The sequence below is a fragment of the Babylonia areolata genome, chromosome 24 (genome assembly GCF_041734735.1).
Source record: "Babylonia areolata isolate BAREFJ2019XMU chromosome 24, ASM4173473v1, whole genome shotgun sequence".
NCBI lineage: Eukaryota > Metazoa > Mollusca > Gastropoda > Neogastropoda > Buccinidae > Babylonia > Babylonia areolata.
The window spans coordinates 15,614,796-15,621,426 of record NC_134899.1 but is presented as its reverse complement, the minus strand read 5'-3'; the positions used below and the strand labels follow the sequence as shown (position 1 = coordinate 15,621,426).

The 6,631-nt window shown below is 43.5% G+C and overlaps 1 long non-coding RNA gene across 1 annotated transcript in view; it reads left to right on the top strand.

The window, feature by feature from the left end:
• The window catches only part of LOC143298928 (uncharacterized), a 42,247-nt gene that overhangs the window by 33,894 nt on the left and 1,722 nt on the right, over window positions 1-6,631 (top strand). The window lies entirely within an intron of this gene.

Sequence of the window (6,631 nt, the reverse complement as noted above, 5' to 3'; positions counted from 1 at the left end):
ACATACAAAATAGGTATGTCATACCTCAAAATAACTCCAACTGTTACAACCAAAACATTCTACACAGATGCAACCCACACATAATCTCTGTGTTTCTTTGTGACTGAATGCTTACATTGTTCCCACAGTATGTCAACAATTGACACACCACTGACATGTTACTGAACATTATCATTTATGTAAGCCAAGATGCACAACCTGTAAACCCAAACATGATGTCCAAGCATCATACCATAATATCAACCTGTAGGAAACAGGAAAGGGGGGGGGGGGGGATACCCAAATACCCTAAACCAGTACTCCATTTAGTCATGTATTGGCTACATTGTGTATTTTAACCACTTTTCCCTCAGTCACTAGCCTCAAATACAATTAAGCCATACACATGCTGGCTATGCTCTCTCACAAGTCATGGTATCTGCATCAACACATTCCAGTTACATTAACTGTGAAATACCACATCAGCTAAAAAGGATCTCTCAACACTCTTGTGACACAACATCACAATTCTACAAACTCCAAACTGTTTCCAAAAACCATAAAGTAAATTGTCAACAAAGCAAATTACCAGTACAAGCATTACTCACAGCCCCCAACGTTTCAGGGTTCACTTTATATTCATGTAGCAGAACACAATCCCACTGAGCCAGTGTATTAGTCACAGAATCCAAGTATACCATAAATCAAGCATTCAACTAAGTCCGAAAAATAGATGCTAGTTTGACACTCACAGCCCCCATGGTACTGTCTTGACCGTCCGGCTCTCCTGGCCTGCTTCAAGGAAGGAAAAGAAAGAAACCCCACTTGCCTATTCATTTTATCCTCTTCACAAGCTGGCGCTGTATGCAAACTATCTTCCGACCCAGAACGTTTCCAATTGGCTGAAGTTAACAGACCAATCTGGGACCAACAGTGCTAGACTTGCACATCCAGCACTTTTCTCACAGAACCCAGCATTGTCAAGGAGAAGGGGAGGGGAGGGGGGGGGTGATGAAAAGAGGAAGGGAAGGAGGAGGAAAGATCGCCCAGCCCTGATTCTGTTCTAAACAGCTCATGATAAACACACCACACCATGTGGTGACCATTGAGGCAGATGCCATCCTGCCAGAGATCGACATGGGGGGGGGGGGGGGTAAGGAGGGGGGTTGGGGGGGAGGGGGGGGACGGGGTTGAGGGTGATGGAAGTGGAAGGGAAAAGGGCAGGGGAGTGTATAGGAAGAGAATGGTCAGAGGAGATACCATCTTTACTTAGTATTTCTTGATAACTTGCTCCCTCTGCACTTGGCCAAGGGAAGGGGGGGAAGGGAGAGAGGGTATGGGGAGGGGTGTTGGTGGGGATAGATGCCATGGAAGGGGGGTGGGGGGAGAAGAGTAGGGAGGTAGGAAGGAGGGGTCCATCAGTGAGCAGTGTGTCTGAGAAAATCCCATGCTTCCACCATAGGCGCCTGACACACTATAACATATATATAAATGAAATAAAAAAATAAAAAGATAACGATACACAGGTACCAGGCACACATCAAGCATAACCCGACATGTCAGTGTTCCTACCTTTGTTTTTATCATGCATTCTCTCACCTTCTCTCTCTCTCGCGTGCACACAGGTATACTCACGCGCGCGCGCGCGCACACACACACACACACACACACACACGCTCGCTCGCTCACATGCACTCACACACCCAAAGGACTACAAGCTATAAACTACACAACTGATGTGTGAAAGCTCGCCCCCAATACCCATAAACCACCGCCAAGGTTTATCGCCCTTTCCCATGTCAGTTCCCTGTTTCCTTTTTGCCTCTTTCATCTGGATCAACACTTTCACCAACCCACAAAGGATATTTGCTTTCGTTACCTATCTCGTCGACATCAGCTGACGCCCAAGTCGTAAAGACCGCCCCTCCTCCTACCTAAACACCCAGTGACTGGGTGTCGACCTTCTACCGTCTCCAGCTGATGATTTTTACGACGGATCCCGTTCGTATACACACACTGTAAATGGCTTCCGGTAAACAAGATTCTTCAGTTCCGGGACTTTCGTATGAGGAGACAGGGTCGCTGAGTTCGGTGTAATCTTGGACTCTACCACTCCCTGGAACAACGAAACCTTCAAATGACGATTAAATCCTTTAGTCTGGATGTTATCTCACTGAGTGTTTTCAACGCAAGAAAATTCATCATATTATCAACCAGGAATTAAATATTCCACGCTGAGTCAGTTGGAGTTCATCTGGTAACAGAATCAAGGATATTTATTTACTCGTTTTTTGTTGTTTTTTTTGGTTTGTTTGTTTTTGTTGTTTTTTTCTTCTTTTTTTTCCGCTTAGAGTTGACTTTATCAACATTTTGCGCCTTATAAATATTATTAGTAGTAGTAGTAGTATTTTTATGGGGATTTTCTCTCTCTCTCTCGCTCTCTCTCTCAAGGCCTGAAAAAGCGCGTTGGGTTACGCTGCTGGTCAGGCATCTGCTTGGCAGATGTGGTGTAGTGTATATGGATTTGACAGAACGCAGTGACGCCTCCTTGAGCTACTGATATTGATACTGATACTTACTCGTTTTGTTTGCGTTTTTTACCGATTTCAGTGGGCCAACACACTGTTAGCACATTGAAACTTCCGGCGACATATTGCATGTTGAGTGGGGGTTCTTACGTCCCTTGATTTTAGGCAGAAAATGCAGAAAAAAAGGAGGCCATAAACAGTTAAATTTGCTTGATTTTGTTTCCGATTGGTTTTGGATTGATTGTGGAGCAACGTTCGTTGGATGATGTTATAATGAAAATTTGTGTGTAAAAAAAGTGACTTAACAGACGCCCAAACAATAGGTTTTAACCCACAATTGCCAAGTATTGAACAACACGATCTAAAAGGGCGCAAGCTATTCGGTCGTTAAACTCTAATGCATTGATGTAATGTCCGAATTTCAAGGCGAAGGTCATGTCTTGTTTATCTGGTTCAACTTTGCCGAAGGTGACGACAGTTCACATCTACAGCCTGGGAACAACAATTTATAGTTGCACGAACTAAATCACAGTAGAAGAAGGACAATTTCCCACACCTACATTACAAAGTTGTAGGCCTTAGTTTTCCATATGATGTAATAATAATAATAATAATAATAATAATGGTATTTATATAGCGCTGAATCTTGTGCAGAGACAAATCAAAGCACTTTCGCACCAGTCACTCACACGCATGCATAACTCTACAACTGGAGAAACTGAAGACAAGGAAGAGGCAGGGAAGGGAGGCTATTTTGGGAAGAGGTGGGTTTTAAGACCAGACTTGAAAGAGCTGAGTGTGGAGACTTGACGAAGCGAAAGAATAGGTTCATTCCAATGGCAAGGTCCAGAGAAAGAGAAAGAACGGCAGCCAACTTCCTAACTTCCATGACTTGTTATTGGCACGCTATGCAATATAAGATTGAAAGAAAAATACGTGAAATACACAATCCAAGCTTACAAGCTTAAGACTTAAAACTAATACTTTTCCAAATTTAACTCACATCGTGGAACATGAACCGTTACGTATACAACACAGACCTCTCCTGTTGTTGTTGTTTTTTGTTTTGTTTTTGTTTGGGTTTTTTTCAGCTTCACGGAACACAGTGATGGACGCTGTGACGAGTGATCAGAGCACTGACTTTCATGGTCCTTGGCTTGAGCCAGTTGCGTTTGGTTGGTTCAAGAGAGACATTTTTCTCGAACTCCCAGGTTAACATCTGTACAGACTTGCAAGTCTCTGAAACCCTCTTGTCTCTATAGACATCCAGAAAACCAAATAATCATGCACAATACAGATCCAGTAAGCCATGTAAGTGTTTGGTGAGTTATGGAAACACGAACATATCCAGAAAACACAGCCTAGAAAACGGAGTATGGCTGCTTAAATGACGGGGTGGGGGGAAAAAGTCCACTCGTGGATATGACGAAGAACAGAGCTATGTGATGGAAGAGAGTGCGTGGAAGAGGGACTGACAGGAAGTAATGTCAGTAAAAATTGCCTTCGAAAATAAACGACGAAAACAATCAAGGAAAAGTAACCCTGATTCTATTTCACACACACACACACACACACACACACACACACACACACACACACACACACACAGTGATAACTTCGTCTAATTTCACTATTAGCGAAAAGACATTTAAGAACGAAAACCGCACCCATTCCCACGTAATTCTCATTTAATTTCGGAATCCACTTTATGGAATCACAGTTTAAGCTGGCCAGTTGTTTTAGATTTGAAATTAAATCAGTGCACCCACGTATTAGACTGTAACGGTGATAGTTGTGAGGATTCTAACTCAGTTTCACAAGACGATGATTTATGTATGTGCATCTGTTACAAATAAACCCAAGGCTGTTCCTCAGCATTTCTTCACCAGAGAGTCGCCGGGTGAGAAAATCTCTTGAGTGCTTGTAGGCCTGCCCTGTATTTGTGCCACCGTGCTGTGCGCATCAAAGTGTGCAAGTTACGGTTCGCTGCACTCCTTTGATGTTTCCTTTCTTTACGGTTGTGTTCATTGAGCTGTATAAGACCATTTTCCTGTCTGCTTTCTGTCACCTTTGTTCTGATAGTAGCCGTTGAGGTGAATGTCAAGGTGGCTCATTTAATGTTTTCTTTATGATTCGTAACGTATTAGCCTGTTTTATCTCTGCTTCTGTCTGTCTGTCCGTCTGTCTGTCTGTCTGTCTCTCTCTCTCTCTCTCTCTCTCTCTCTCTCTCTCTCTCTCTCTGTCTCTCTCTCATGCTAGTCACCCTCAATCATATTCACTATAAATCATAAGTGTGCAGAATAACGATACATCAAACGTAGGGTGTAGTCATTTCTTCTGCGTTCATGGGCTGCGCCCCCCACGATCACTCGTATGCTTGAGTAGGTTTTTACGTGTATAACCGTTTTTATACCGCTATGTAGGCAGCCATATTCCGCCTCGGTTTTCGTGGGTGTGCACGCTGAGTATGTTCTTGTTTCCATAACCCACCGAACTCTGACACGGATTACGAGATCTTTAACATGCGTATTTGATCCTCAGCATGCGTATACATACGAAGGTGGTTCAGACACTTGTGCAGGTCTGCACACGTGTTGACACGCGAGGTGGGGAAAAATCTCCACACTATTCCCACCAAACGCCGGGACTCAACCAAAGACCCTCAGCTTGAAAGTCCAATTCTTTAAGTGCTCGGTTGTTCAGTGTCGGCACCCATCAGTACCGGAGGCAGTCTGTTAATGAAGGCTACAAACCTTTGGAGAACATGTCTTAAGAACACCGAATAGAAGACAGTTAAGGGGGCTGAAAATCAAGGCATTTCGTTACAAACTTTCGTAATCATAGTCAGTTATCATGAACCAGTGGAAAGTATCTCTTTAGCTAACAGGCTAGAACTTGATGCGTTACCTTTTAAACATGTCGATCAAACGGGGTGCCCGTGCATTGAGATAAGATGTTTTCGCTTCATTACACCCCCAAGAAAAAGCATTTGCTGGATATATTGTCAAACAATACATATCTCATGGCCGTCATTGCTAAACAGTCTCATCTTCTCGTCATAGCGAAATCTGTTTACCGAAGCCCCCCATTGGGGCATCCCTGTAGCCGTTTTGATACAGCTAGTTGGAGAAAAAACAAGGCGGAATTGGGGAGGGAGGGGGGTCAAAAGAGCAATGATTTGGTTTTTTTAACCCATTATATCATCATGATAATAATCAGTAGTAGTAGCAGTATAAACCTACAATTCAAAATTGAGAGAGCCTTGATTTGCAGACTCGGTTAGGCGTTGGACTTGTTATCCGCTGTTCGCCGGCCAGTGATCACCGTTCCCGGTCCCGTTTCGGCTTAGTTTGTGTCCTTGGGAAAGGCACTCGATTTTCTTCACTCCACACAGGTGTGAACGGGTACCTTAGGTTTGGGAAGGTTAAAACGGCTAATTTAGTGAATGTGAATTCACTGCCCCGATTGTCGTAAAAGGAAACAGGGCTTAAAACTTAAACATTCAAAATAATCATGGCAGTCATAAAATTTTCCGAGATCGGACTAAAAACACATGGTGAAACGAAATTAAAATAAAAGTATGGACTGGAAAGGAGAAAGTTCCAATACTTCAGGTTCGCAAGGCGTACGCATACAGAGCCCAGAGATCAATGACATGACGTGGAAGGGTGGAGAAAGAGCACTCCTATCAAGGGAAGCAACCAAGTATAATGTAAAAACTCGTGGTCTGACTTTGTCTCCCTTCTAACAATGCCGTTCGTCATGATAACTTTAACTGAGATGGTCTGGGTCCTAGTGTTGTGAACGAAATTTATCCCCGACTTTGTGTGATGTAGGTGCTGGTGTACTGGTTAAAACTTGCCCCCGACTTCATGTGGTGGTCTGGGTGCAAGTATTCTGGATAAGACTCCAATAGACCTTGTGTGATGGTCTGGGTAATAGTATTCCGGACAAGACTCCATTAGATTGTGTGGTGGACTGGGTGCTCGTGTTCTGGGTGAGACTTACCCCAGACTATACAGTGGTCTGTGTTCTAACATTGTGAAGGACTTCAGAATCAGAGTAAGTTTATTATCTCAGTAAGCGTTATGTGTCGTGAAGTCTGTGATACAAAGCCCATCTTT